This window comes from Mustela lutreola, chromosome 5 (assembly GCF_030435805.1).
Source record: "Mustela lutreola isolate mMusLut2 chromosome 5, mMusLut2.pri, whole genome shotgun sequence".
NCBI classification, from domain to species: Eukaryota; Metazoa; Chordata; class Mammalia; order Carnivora; family Mustelidae; genus Mustela; species Mustela lutreola.
In genome coordinates this window covers 41,143,472-41,157,630 of record NC_081294.1, presented here as the reverse complement: position 1 = coordinate 41,157,630, position 14,159 = coordinate 41,143,472, and the positions used below count along the sequence as shown (strand labels likewise).

General features: G+C 43.3%; 1 pseudogene; it reads left to right on the top strand.

Annotated features, from left to right (window-relative positions):
- The first annotated feature begins 1,736 nt into the window (after positions 1 to 1,736).
- Positions 1,737 to 2,727, top strand: LOC131831126 (dnaJ homolog subfamily C member 8-like; annotated as a pseudogene).
- The last annotated feature ends 11,432 nt before the right edge of the window (positions 2,728 to 14,159 follow it).

Here is a 14,159-nt window from a genome sequence, read left to right as displayed (position 1 = left end):
AGAGACTGCACATTGCCTAGGGAAAGGGAGGGTGAGCCAGGAGATGGGGAGAGGTGGAAGAAGGAGGGGACAGGGAAACTGGCTCATTCCCCCACCCAAACATGCTCTAGATCACAGACCTCCCCAAAACACAGCAATAAGAGAAAAAGCCCACAAACCACATGACCACAAAGCCGCAGCCAGGGTGTAAAGGTTCTGGGAATCATCCTGTGGGCTATGCAGGTGGTCTGACCACTGGGTGTCACTGTTAGTCTGCGTTCCTTTGATTTGGTATCTGGTTTCTGGCATTTGCTGGTCTCCTTCCACTTCCCACAGGCTCCCTCCCTGTGCTGGTCTATCTCCCTGAGCAACTTTACTGACTGCATAGACAGTTCACTGAGAGTGAAATGACCCAGAAGTGGATTTCTGATCTGCACATGGGAAACTAGTCTGTCACAGAAGCAAGCAGTATCTAGTTTTACAATAAGGAAGTGAACTCTAAAAACACAGAACTATCTCATTGATTTTATCATTTATTGCTATTCTTTCCTCCTTTATATAGTATTTGTTTTTATCTTATTAATCTATAGTTCTTATACTTTTCTTTAGTTCTTTCATTCAATAAAATTGAACATTTAGATGAAGTAGAAATTAAACCCAGAAAGAAGGATTAGGAGGAAAGACCTGAACACATAAAGCCTTTAAAGAAATAGAAATCATATTTAACAAGATGTGTTATTTTTACTTACCCTCTTTAGAACTTGGTGTGCATTTTCAATCTGAAGATTCATGTCTTCAATTCTGGAATATTCTCCATCATTTTCCTTGTGAATACTGACTCATGAGTCCCTCCTGTGGAAGTTTTAGTAGATTATGCTGGACATCTCATTCTATCTTCCATCTTTCTTGGTTAATTCTTCCATTTACTTGTTTCCCCATGCTACATTCTGAGTGGTTTCTGCAGATCTGTGCTCGGGTTCATGAATTTTTTCCTCTGCTATGCTGAATCTTTTGTTTGACTTATCCAGTGAGTCCTTAATTGAAGGGCCTTTGTTTTTTGTTTCCAGGAGTTGAATTTTGCTATTTATCAAATCTGTCTCTTTCCCTTTCATAATAGTCTATTCTTTCATTATGGTTCCTAAGTTTAAACATATATATATATGTGTGTGTGTGTATATATATATATATATATATATATATATATATATATATATAATTATATATAATATTTAAGTAGGCCATGCCCAGTGTGGAGTCAAACATAGGGCTTGAACTCATAACCCTGAGATTGAGATCTGAGCCAAGATCAAGAGTCAGACATTTAACCACTGAGCCATCTGTGTGCCCCAGTTTAAAAATCTTTTAAATTGCTTTGACCTGCTTATTCTTTCATTTCCAACTCTATTATTTCCCATTCTTGCAATGCTGATATATGGGCTGGATGCATTTGCTGGTTTTCTGTCTCAGCAGTTAATTTCCTTGTGTGATTTGTATCTCTCTGTGATCTATGGTTGACCCTTGAACAATGCAGGGGTTAAGAATGCTGACCCATTGCACAGTTGAAAATCTGTGTGTAACTTTTATATTCCCCAAACTTAACTATTAATTCCTACTATTGACCAGAACCCTTACTGATAACATAAACAGTTGATTAACCCATATTTTGTATGTTTTATGTATTATATACTGTATTCTTACAATAAAGTAAGCTTGAGAAAAAAAAAAAACGTAGTTAAGACAATCATCAGGAAGGAGAAATGGTAACCCTAGGAAAGAGCGGGTCTCCTGCTAGGAGAAGGAGCCCTGAGGAAGCATTTATGACCTTCTACAATGAAGTAAAACGAATAGAGAAGAGAGACTTAGTTCTAACATCCAAAAATCAGCTTGAAAGACTGACCTGTTCTGGCTCCTCTAACTTCACTTTGAACCCATTTGAGGTTCTTCAGATGGATCCTGAAGTGACAGATGAAGGAATAAAAAAGAAGTTTCGACAGAGTTTCATATTAGTGTATCTTGACTGGAATCAAGATGATGTTGAGAGCACAAAAGTCTTTTGAGGCTGTGGACAAAGCTTACAAGTTGCTCCCGGGTCAGGAACCAAAGAAAAGGGCTGTGAATCTCATTCAAGCAGTAAAAGAATACACAAATCACACAGTGAGAGTGAAAGAAGCAATGAAGGACGAAGGAAACCCCACGAAGGTGGGGTAGGATTATTCTGAGTTGTTCAAACAAGCAGTAGATAAGAACAGATCAGGGGCGCGCCTGCCTTTTGGCTCAGGTCACAATTCCAAGGACCTGGGATTGAACCTCTGACAGGCTCCCTGCTCAGTGGGGAGTCTGCTTCTCCCTCTCCCTCTGCCCCTCCCCTCCGTGCGTGCACGCACATGGGTGCTCTCTCTGTCTCAAATAAATGAATAAAATCTTAAAAAAAAAAAAAAAAAAAAAGAACAGACCATAAAACTCTTTGCTGACCTGGAAACTAAAAGGAAAGAGAAGTCAAAGAGATACATGAAAGGAAGCAACAAAGGGAAAAAGAGATAGAAGCTGGAGAAGAAGCCAAATGAGAAAGGGAGTGGCAGAAAAACTTTGGGGGAAAGTCGAGATGATCGTGTGGGCAGCTGGTGAACCTTCCACGCATATCCAAAGGCGTAGAAAGAGAAGAACTGACCCTTCCTAAGACCACCGAAAGTAGAAATGAAGCAGCGTGAACCACAGAACCTTCCCCCAACTGTCTCCCTCCTGCTTTGAAGGACTCGTGCTTTCTTCCTATTTCCACCCCAACATAGAGTAGTCTTTGCTTTTTAATTAGTCCACTTGTTTTCAATACAATTTAATAGAGATCAAAGTAAGTTCTTTGCACACTGAAATGAGGAGTTCGGTTTAAAAAAACAACTTTCCCCCACTCCTACCCTTGGACCAGCCACCACGATTGCTTGCCTTCCCTTCCTGCAGCCTAAAATGTACCATTTTGTACTTCACTGAATTGTGATGGTTAGAAATGTCATGTACAGCTTGTGAAAATCAACCAATTAAATGTTTTGAGTTAAAAAAAAAAAAAAAAGAGAGAGAAGGGGGCACCTGGGTGGCTCAGTGGGTTAAGCCTCTCTGCCTTTGGCTCAGGTCATGATCTCAGGGTCCTGGGATCGAGCCCCGCATCCGGCTCTCTGCTCGGCAGGGAGTCTGCTCCCTTTCCCCTGCCCCCCCACCTGCCTCTCTGACTACTTGTGATCTCTGTCAAATAAATAAATAAAATCTTTAAAAAGAAAAAAAAAAAAAAGAGAAGGGTGCCTGGGGGGCTCAGATGGTTAAGCATCTGCCTCTGGCTTAGGTCATGATCCCGGCATCTTGGGATTGAGTCCCACATTGGACTCCTTGCTCAGTGGGGAGTCTGCTTCTCCCTCTGCCTCTCTGTCTCTGTCTCTCATGAATAAATAAATAAATAATCTTTAAAAAAGAGAAAATCATAAGGAAGAGAAAATACATTTACAGTACTCTATCAAAAATACACTTAAGTGTACCCATGCAGTTCAAACTTGTGTTATTCAAGGGTCAACCATACTCTGAGCAATCTTATCATTAAAAAAAATTGGGTTTCTCATGAATCCTACACTGTGGAAGAGTAGTTTTTGTGATTGTGTCTGTTGTCTCTCTAGAGAATTAACATCCAGGGGCTAGTTTTTGCCCTTGACTGGCATACCTAGAGCCTTTAGGGTAAATTCAGATCTCATACCTTCTCAAGGAGCTGGACTGGGTTTTGATTTTTCCACACAAGTCCTCAGGCAGATGCATAGCTCCTCTGGGGGGGGTCCTTGGAAGGTGGAAGGAAGTTTTCAAATCCCTTTTTGATGGAATAGCAACACTTCCAGACTTCAGGCTGTATGCAAGAAGTATGCAAGCAATCTTCCAGCTATGCTGCTTGACCTAATCCCAAAGTCATCTCTAGGAAGGAAGAAGGGGAATTAGAATTCCAGCCCTAGCTCCGACTCATCTGACTGAGAACCCCCAGGGTTCCCATGGAATCTGCTCCCATTTATTCATAGGCCTTCAATTTCTATGCTTGTTTCTGGATCCTAAGGATTTCCCTTTCTTTCCTTAAAAGTAAGTATGTATTTTAAAAAAAAAGTACTGACTTTCCTTAAAAGTATGTATTAAAATATTTATCTTTGTCACATTTTTATCCTTCCTTGACCTTTAGTAACTCAGATTATCTTCTGGTTTTCTTTCCTTCTTCTTTTATTTTTTTCTTCCCCAGTAGAACAATCTAGGTTATTTATTTAAGCCATCTCCTGCCATAAGCAATGGGATGGAAGCTCAGTGTATGGGTCATAACTTGATACAAGTGAGGAAGTGAGCTTAAGGTCCCGTATACTTTACTGGTCCGTGGGCAGAGTAATGGTCCAAACCAGTGCTGTGGTCCCCACTGGGTAGTAGTCTGGGTTCTCCTTATTCATCTCCTCATAGCCAGTCAGAAGTGGATTCTCATGAGGGTTAAGAATAGAGTCTGATTACCATCTCCCCAGGGAAAGAGCTTGGCTCTCCTATGGAGACAGGGTAAGTGACGCACTGGGGTCTTTCCTGCTCTCCGTGATGTGACTTCGGGAAGACGTTCAGCACGCTCACCCCCATGCTGGAGAGTTTCACAGTGTAGGTGAGGGCCTTCTCCTGTGAGCTGACTCCTCCTCGCCGTGACTACCTGAGACACAGGAGCCCTAGCTGTGCCCTGGACTGACCTAGCAGCCCAGAAAGTTGGGACCCAGCTGCCGCTGCAATTTTCTACTTCCATCTCCCAGTTTTCTTATCAGAGGTCTTCAAACAGGGTCATGTGAGCTGTGGGGCGAGCAGGATGAGCTGCGGGGATTTCCTCACTCTGAACCCTGCCCTCTACCCTGCTTCCAACAGGGAAGCTCTTCTTGTGACGTACTCTATAGCAACCAAGCTGTGTGACCCTGGCAAGTATTTCATCCTTGTGTACCTCTGTTTCTTCATCTGTAAAAAAGGAACAATTACAGTGCTGACTTGCTGGATAGTTGTGGGAACAAATGAGATATACACAAAGCACTCCATGCCTGGTTCAAAATAAGCATGCAGTAAGTGAACTTTGTTGTTACTTATTGAGCTCCAAGTTATATCTCTTCTAAAAAAAAAATGATTCAAATATAAAAGAAAAGTCTTTTCAGATAGATGGGGCTTTAAAAGCTAGATAGATATGTTCTAGACTGGGTCTTTCCTAAAAGAACTTCTAGTTCAAAATTTCTTTATTTCTATGCTAACTCTACCAGCAGGAAAGCTAATTTGAGCCCAGCTTGGCTAGCAAAGTTACTTTTAGTCAAGCTTGGCTTGTGCCTAGCAGGGCGGGCATAAAGATCTCTATTGTTTATGATAATTTTCTTCCAGCCCCCTGACATTCCTTCAACCCCACTTCCCATCCCATAGTAATTCTTTCTTTCCTTAATGTTGCACAATGAACTTGTTGTAACAGCTGTACAAGCTTCCTTCTGACTTGAGTCAGCCTTGCTTTATGGTTTGTCAATGTTGTGTCACCCGTCCCTTGATTTTTTGCTGAAATTGCCGAAGTATAAAGAAATTGCATCTAATGGACCTTTTCTAACCTTTGCATATATGGTAACCTTTTCTCTATTTCTTATGAAAGTGGGGGCCATGTAGTCTCAAAAAGATAGGGTTAGGGAAAGGGCTTTGTTCTGTTTTCTAAGAGAAAGTGCTAGCGGGAGGGACATTTTCATTCTGACTTCAACCTACTCGGCAAATGTTCCGATGAGCTAGTGACAGTGCTACTTACTTGTGAGCATAATTATATTATGAATCAATGAGATGATGAGTCAGGATTCAGCCATGAAGAGTGAGGGTTGATGGTCTTCTACCACCTCCCATTGTGAAGGGTGAGAAGTCACAGGTCTGAGGCCTTGCAGTGACTCCCCCTTTTCTCCCCACCTTCCTTGAGCCTTAATTCAGGTGCAAGAAATGCTAGCATTTTCAGTGATGATGTGAGATGTTCTCTTCAGGTTTTAGAAAATGACAGAAAATTGGAGAGTGGGCCTGCTTCTCTGTAGGTTGCCCATATTGATATAACATCTGCTACCAGCTGACTGTATGTTTCTAGTATCTTCTGAAGGCCAAGCTCCTCAAGATCAACAGGATCTTTTAAACTGTAAGTAGGGTTGTTCTAGTCCTATCCATGAATTTGGAGAGATGGTCACAATTTAGTCGATAACGTGGATAATAGTTGTTTGGTATAATTGTTATAAAAAAAAACCAGGGTTACATAGAGCATGTTGTTTTATACTTAGTGGAAGCTGGGTGAATAGGAAGCCAGGCCTGACCAACCTCTTAACTCTACTGAGGTTTGAGGATATAATGTGGTTGAGGGATCCCTCAGAAATGGAAGACTTGAATTACTTTAGCTCGGTTAGAGGGGTTGGTGACCATCTTAGCTTACCCTGGAGGGTCACAAGGAAAATGTGGGCTCTTTTATCCCAGGCCTTTTGAGGGCCAAAATTTGACACTTTCTTCAGAAGGCCAAAAACTGCCTCATTATCAAAATGAACTAATTTCATTAGTTAAAGGCAATGCTCTGTTTCCATTACTGTGAGTTAATTTATATATACAGTGTGAGGTAGGGATCCAGCTTCATTCTTTTGCAATTCTCCCAGCACCATTTGTTGAAAGACTATTTTTTTCCTCCATTGATTTGGTACCCTTGTGGAAAATCAGTTGATGTGGGCCCAATTCTATTAAAATGATCTATCCTTATATTAGTACTTTACTGTCTTGATTACCATTGCTCTACAGTAACTTTTGAGATCAAGAAGCACAAAATTGAGAACTTTGCCTTTTGTCTTCAAGACTGTTTTTGCCATTCTGAGTTCCTAAGTCTCTATATGAATTTTAGTGTCAGCTTGTCAATTTCCAGTGAAGAAGCTGCCGGGATTTTGATAGAGATTATGTTGAATCTATAGATTAATTTGGGGAGTTCTGCCATCTTAACAAAATTTAGTCTTCCAGATTCATGAACATAGATGTTTTTCCTTCACTGAGATCTTTACTTTCTTTCAATGATGTTTTGTAGCTTCCAGAGTGTAAGTTTTGTACTTGAGTTTTCTTCAAATGTAAAAGGTGGTGGCTGGACAAGTGGATGGAGAAATCAGGGGTTTCCCAAGCCTGTGATGTTATATCCTGGCATTTTCTGCACTTTACCTGTCCCCCTTCCACTTCTGTTGCTAATTAATTTGTTGCTTATTTGTTATCTTTCTCCTTCAATGAAATGTTAGCTCCATGAAAGAAGTTACCCTGTCTGTTGACTCTACCACTGGGCTACGCTCCCCACCCAACCTAGATCCCAACCTAGTGCCTGCTCATAGCTTATGCTTAATCAAACTCTTTTGAATGAAATCCTCAGGTCATCTTCAGGATTTCTTCCACTCTTCCTACTCTGGGTCTCTACAAATGTAGATTGTATTATTGTTTGCCAGATGAAAGATTAGGAATACTCAGTGGTGTCCCAGTCAAGAGCCCAGCTCTGGATTCAGTCCACTGAGTTCTGAATCCTGACTCTACCACTTGCCAACTATGCAACTTTTGGAAATCTACTTGGATTCCTAGACCCTCAAGTTCTTCATCTTTAGATGGAGATAATGACAGGACCTGCCCCTCTGGGTGGTTGTGTGTGTTAAATGAGTAAATCCTTTAAAATACTCATGTGGTGCAACTGTATGAAGTTGTCCATGTATGTTAACTTGCATTATCATTATTCACATATACCTACCCATGTGACAAGCCCGTCATCTCTCTTTTCATGCAGGCCTGCTGGACCTTCCTACAGTTTGTTTCTGTCAGCCTTTCCCTGCCTGGGAACGTTCGGAGAGCTCTGTTGTCCTGTGGATTGCAGGGCGTGGTCCTTCTCGGCCAATTACAAGGATGCTAAATGAAGCTGGTCTTTGTCCCCAGTTTCCCTCTCCTTGCAGAGAAGCACTCATGTAGGGACCTGGCTGAGGAGAGCAGGCCAGGCCTCCTTCTCAGTCTCCAACCCTTCTCTTGCAAATGCAATAAGCATTTCATCCTGCCTCTTCCTTTCACAGGCTTATGAGGATCTGAATGAAAGGGATTTCAAAGCAGCCTAACTTCATAGAGGAAGGCAACCTGGTCTTGAATTCTTTCCCTTTATTCCAGGATGAGATGAATTTCCCTCTCTTTGACCAAATGTTTCCCCCAGTTGTGTGGACTCAGTTTAATGAAACACACGCCATGCTTCCCAGTGCTTCAAATTAACAAAATGGTTTCAGGGATCTTTCTAGTTTTCTCTTCACAGCCACTATGGAAAACCCTTATGTCAGGAGTTCCTTTCCCATTTGACAGCTGATGAACCCCACCCTCAATCCACCACAAAGCCTCTCAGTCTCCCGCTGAGGCAGACACAGCATCAGGCTTGGATGTGGGGCCCCTCACCTTGGTCTAGACTCTTTTCCACCTTGCTCAGCTGGATGCTGATAGATCAGGCTTTTAGGGGAGACCATTGAACTGTGGGCCATCTAAAAGCCCCGAATAATTGCTATTAAGAAAACAATCTTTTCCTTGCATCATTATGAGGATGTGAAGAAAGGGGTTAATAGGAATAAAAATCTACCCCCATGAGGATGTTCACAACAATTGGACCAGGAAGGTGCAGGAGGAAGGCCTGGGGCTCTGCTGGGAAAATTATCAGAGGAGGAGTATCTTGGCTCTCTCTTCTCAGGGAATGGATTCGAGATCTGGAGAAGCAGAGGATCCCTTTGTTTAGAATTTTGTTTTGAACCTTGTTTAGATTCCAGGAAGCAAGGCTAACAGCTCTCATCCAGAAACAGGAAAATGTTAACCATCCACATGGCTAATCCATTGGGGCTCACTTGTTCTGACTTTGTGCAGGGGAAAGAGGAGCCCTTTCTGGGACAGCTTTGCCCATGCCTGTTGCTGGGACTGCCCTCCTGAAGCCTCTCTTTCCCACAGGAGTTCCCATCTTTCTAACTTGTGGCTCCAGCCACGAGTCAAGCGAAACAGGCCAGGTCAGAATTGCCATTTTCACAATGGGGGCTAAGTTCAGGCCAAGAGTCAAGCAGGAGCCCATTAAGATATATGATAATATATATAAGATGATCCTCTAGGGGAATAAACGTATTATATATATAAACCATGTGTATTGAATCCACGTATATATAGTTTTACCTGCAGAGATGGGATTAGACATGTGTTGTCTAGAATGCAGAACCAGACTTCGGAAGGATACTGCAAATTGCCCATGGTTGCCTTCGGGAAGAGGACCGGGCTTTGGTTAGGAGCCAAGTGGTTTGAAAGTGGACTCACCTTTTTATTCAATACGCAGTCTGAACTTTTGCACACATACATGACCGTGCCTGTGATGACACCGTTTTAAACAGAGTACCTGACCTTCCCGCAGGACATCACTCCTTGCCACGCCCTGCATGGGCTCCTCTTCCTCCTCCACCGCTACAGACATGATCTCTGAATTTCCCCTTGGCAGCTCCCACCTTTTGGTTCACCCGCTCCCCCAAATCGTCCAAGCTGCTGGACAGTCTCCTTAGGACTTTGTGACTTGGTCTGTCTGATCTCCTATCTCTGTCCATCCCCCTGGGCCTCCTCATTGAGCCTGACTCCAAGGTGGCCCGTTTCAGTCACCATCTCACCGGTGCCCCAGATTCTCGCATGCTAGTGCCCCCTTACACCCTTGCTTTGCCAGCTCTGAACTATTGTGTGCTGTCCCTGCTCCATTTTGAGGCTCCTGGAAGAGAGACATAAAACCCCATGACTGGATGCCAGCGACCCACCCATTCTTTTCTGGTAAGTTTCTTACTATGCTTACCCCGCTGTGGACCCCCTTGTTCTCCTTCTCCCTGGTTACATTGTGGCCTTCGCCCATGACCTGCTCCAAACACACACCTCACTCCTCCATACTCTTGACGCCTCACCACACGTCCCACTTCAGAGGAACCCTACCTCCAAGACAGGCTCTGCGCCCACCCTCAAGGCCGTCCCAATTTCCCTCCTTCTGGACTCTTCCACATCAGTGTTCTCTCTGCATCTCTATTCCTCTCTAGTTCATACTGGTGTGACACAGAGCTCTATTCCTGGCTTTGCTTGATTTAATAGTCTCTTTCCCCCAATGCCTGAGGAAACAGAAGGCATGCGTGGTGAAGTTTGTGGAGTCTGGAGCTCCACCTATCATGACTGGCCCACTCCTTCCCCTGTTGCTGGAAGCTTTCAAGGTCGACAGCTCTCAGCCAATCCCTCTCTGGGGCTCACCTCGAACAGAAGAGCACCATCTCCAGTCCATGTTCCCCCGGGGGGCAGCTGCCCTCAATGACTGGCCATTACGAGGGTGTAGCCAGTTCAGTGACTGGTTGTTAATCAGGAGCCCTTGGCCCAGGATGACTCTGCAGGACCCACCGACCCCTGAGCTCCCTGTGGGAACAAGCTGGGGACTCTCTTGAGTCTTCTGTTATCCATACCGCCACTCCTAGGGATCCTGTGAGCACAATTCCAGAAGCTTCCTACCTGCCAGTCTTTTCCTCAGGGTCTGCTTCTTGGGAATGGACCACAAGGCTTTTCAGGATTGGGGGAGTAATCTTGAACAGGGGTGGGAAAGATCAGTATTCAGATTGATTTCATCTGCTTGGAACATAGAGGTCAGGCTCAGAAAATTAAGAAAAAAGAACTAAGAGCTCTCTTAATTTTTTTTAGTTTGTTCATTCATTCGTTCTTCCTTCCTTCATATAAGAGGGCCTATTCTATGTCAGGCACTGTGTCGCAGCATGGTGGAAATAGGGCAGCAGAAATGTGAGGGGGAGATGATAAATGAACACCCGGACTTAGAACTATTAGTTCTTTTTTCAAGTAGATGCCTGGCCATATCTCTCACAACTTGTATTTGTACAACTGAGTTTTTTTTTTTTTTAAGCTACCAATCCAAAAGTTTACACTGATCCAAGGAGCTTAATTAATCTCGTAGTTCCAAATGTCAGAAATCTGAAGTGGGTCTCACTGGGCTAAAATCAATGTGTAGGCAGGGCTGTGTTTCTCTTGGAAGTTCTAGAGGAGAATCCATTCTGCACCTTTTCTGGCTTTTAGAGGCTTCCCACACTCCTTGCCTTGTGGCCCCACGTTCAGTCTAAAACCAACATTGTAGCAACATCTTCAGATTGCTTTCTCTGATTCTGACCTCCAGTTTCTAGTTTTCTTGTCCTGTCTTCTTCTGACTCTGACCTTCCCACTGTCCTTGCGGTCACATCTAGATGATCCAAACAATGTTCCTTTCTCAAGTTCCTTCACTTAATCCTATCATCAAAGTCCCTTGAGCTGGGTAAGGTAACATATTCACAGGGTCTGGGGGTATAGACATCTTTGGGGAGCATTATTCTGCCTGTCATGCCAGATAATTAATATCCATATTAAAGTTTGAGAAGCACTGGTCCATTGTATTTGAATGGTTTTCCTTTCCTACTTTCCCTACATGTTCACATATTGTTGAAACCTTTTTAAATTAAGAGCATGTATGATAAACCTGTTTTTCTCATTTGCTTGACCTCTGTACATATGTGGTTCTGTGGAGGTTAAGACAATCTGATCTTTATTGCTAGACAGATGTTGCTGGAGGGAGGGGATGGGGGCTGGGATGCTGTGTATATGTGTCTGGTTATTTACTCCTGGCTGTCTTAAGTGGTGAAGCCTACTGTGTATACTGATGCTGGCTGAAATGTTTGAGAAAGCTATTTCTGTCAATTACTAGCAGTAAGACCTTGGAGAAGTCACATGACTGCTCTCACACAACTCTTTCATCACTTACAAAATGGCGGGTCATTAACATTAGTAACTCATGTTACTGATACAAGTGTGAGGATATAGTAAGATGGAAGATTGAATCAACAAGGAACTCTTGAATGATTATGTCTTTTTTTTTTTTTTTTTTTTTTTGGTTATTTGTGGATGCTGAACCTTGACAATGAGAGGGACTCTCTCACCTCACATTCTTTCCTTTCTTTCTTTCTTTTTTTTTTAAATCTGTTTTTTAAAGATCTACTTATTCATCTGAGGGAGAGAGAGAACATAGTGGGGAGGGAAAGAGGGGGAGGGAGAGAGAGAATCTCAAGCAGACTCTTTGTTGAGCATGGAATCCAACTTGGGGCTCAGTCCCATGACCCTGAGATCATGACCTGAGCTGAAACCAAGAGTCCATGGCCCAAGTGACTGGGCCACCCAGTTGCCCCCTCACATTTTTTTCTTTGAGAGAGCCAGAGTCCCTGCATGTGGTCCCCCCTTATGGTTAAGGCTTTTAACTAACTTTGCCGTAGATCGGGGGTTCCTGGGTGGCTCAGTTGGCTAAGTGTCTGCCTTCAGCTCAGGTCATGATTCTAGGGTCCTGGTATCAAGTCCCACATGGGGTTCCTTGCTCAATGGGGAGCCTGCTTCTCCCTCTGCCTGCCACTCCCCCTCCTTGTGCATCCTTGCTCTCTCTCTCTCTGATAAATAAATAAATAAAAATTTTTAAAGGAAAAAAAAAGTTTGGCTTAGATCAGAAGATTAAGAAAAGGAGAGCTAGATGGACATTAAGACCCCCTGAAGTCTACACCTGGGCCTGTCCTTCATCTGTGTAAAAGAAACCCCTGGGGCATTATTTGCTGAAATCTGGATGCACATTAGAATTACATGGAATGGATCTAATCGGTGTTTCTGTTTCACTGGGCCTCGGTAAGATCTAGGAACCTGAATCTTGATAAATCTCTCCAAGTGGATAGAATGTGATCTCTATCTCCTGACTCCCGTAGGCTAATGTAAGCTTGGGATCCATTAGCAGAAGAACAATACATGAAACAAAGGAGGGGATAGTGCCTCAGAGCTGTGTACAGAACACACAGTTTTGCTGCACAGTAGGATGGAGATCTGGGGACCCCACTGCCAGAGGAACTTGAACAAAGTCATCACTGGAACAAGACCTGAATGGGTGGGGACACAAAATGACTTTACGTAAGGAAAGCCCAGGAGGGCAAATGGTTCACTTTCCCAAGGTCACCCAGTGAAATTTATCAATGAAAACACCTGCAAAAGAGACATATATTTCCTTTTGCTTGAAATTGATTTACTAAATCACAAAAACCCAATACCATAGTGATGAAAACAGTTGGGTATGCGGATTCATTTTTCTTTCCTAACTAAACGGCTTGCAGAACTTGTGTCTGTCAAAAACAATGGCCAGTCAAGAAGTAAGGAAAGAAATGCAGCTAGGGTGGCTAGGCTGGTTGCCTTTGCCTGAGGTAGTGAAAGGAATCTTCCTGATTATCTGAGGACAGGAAGACCTGGTTTTACTTGGATGCATTTCCTTGTAGGCTTTCTGATAGGAACTGAGATTTTGTCTCTGTTGTGGCTGATAGGTACATTCTACTCACCAATGATGTCCCTTCTTCCTCAGAGTCCAGACGCATGGACAACATTCCAAAGACTGATATAACAGTCATCACACACACACACACACACACACACAAGATTTGCACAAGTGAAAAACCAACACCTATAAACACCTTTTAAATCCTTACAATTGTTTTGTGAGACAGAACTTTTTTTGTGATCTCGCCCTGACTATCGTCATTGTTATTTGCAAAGGAGACTCCATACAAAACAGCATACAACTTGGAAATGGCAGAGCCAGGATTTGAACTTCAGTCTTCTGGCCACAAATTTAATGCCCAAACTGACCTCTGAGTGGTAACAGCACAGGAGTGTGGAGTTTCCTGGGGCTATCCTAAGAAACTGCCTGAAATTGGGGGGGGGGGGCTTCAAACAACAGAAATATATTGTCTCATGTCTATTGGGGGCTGGATCCCAACTCAAGGTGTCTGCATGACTCTGCTCCCTTTGATAGCATCAGGGAGAAGCCTCCCTTGCTTCTTCCTGACTTCCGGTGGTTTGCTGGCAATCCCAGCACTCCTTGGCTTGTGGATGTGTAACTCTACTCCCCTCATTGTTTCTAGGGCTTCTGCTTCTGTGTCTGTGTCCTTAGAGAGATTTCTTTTTATAAGGACACCAGTTATTTTGGATTAGGGGCCCTCCCCACTCCAGTATGACCCCAACTTAAATAATTATATCCTCAACAATCCTATTTTCAAATAAAGTCACATTCTGGG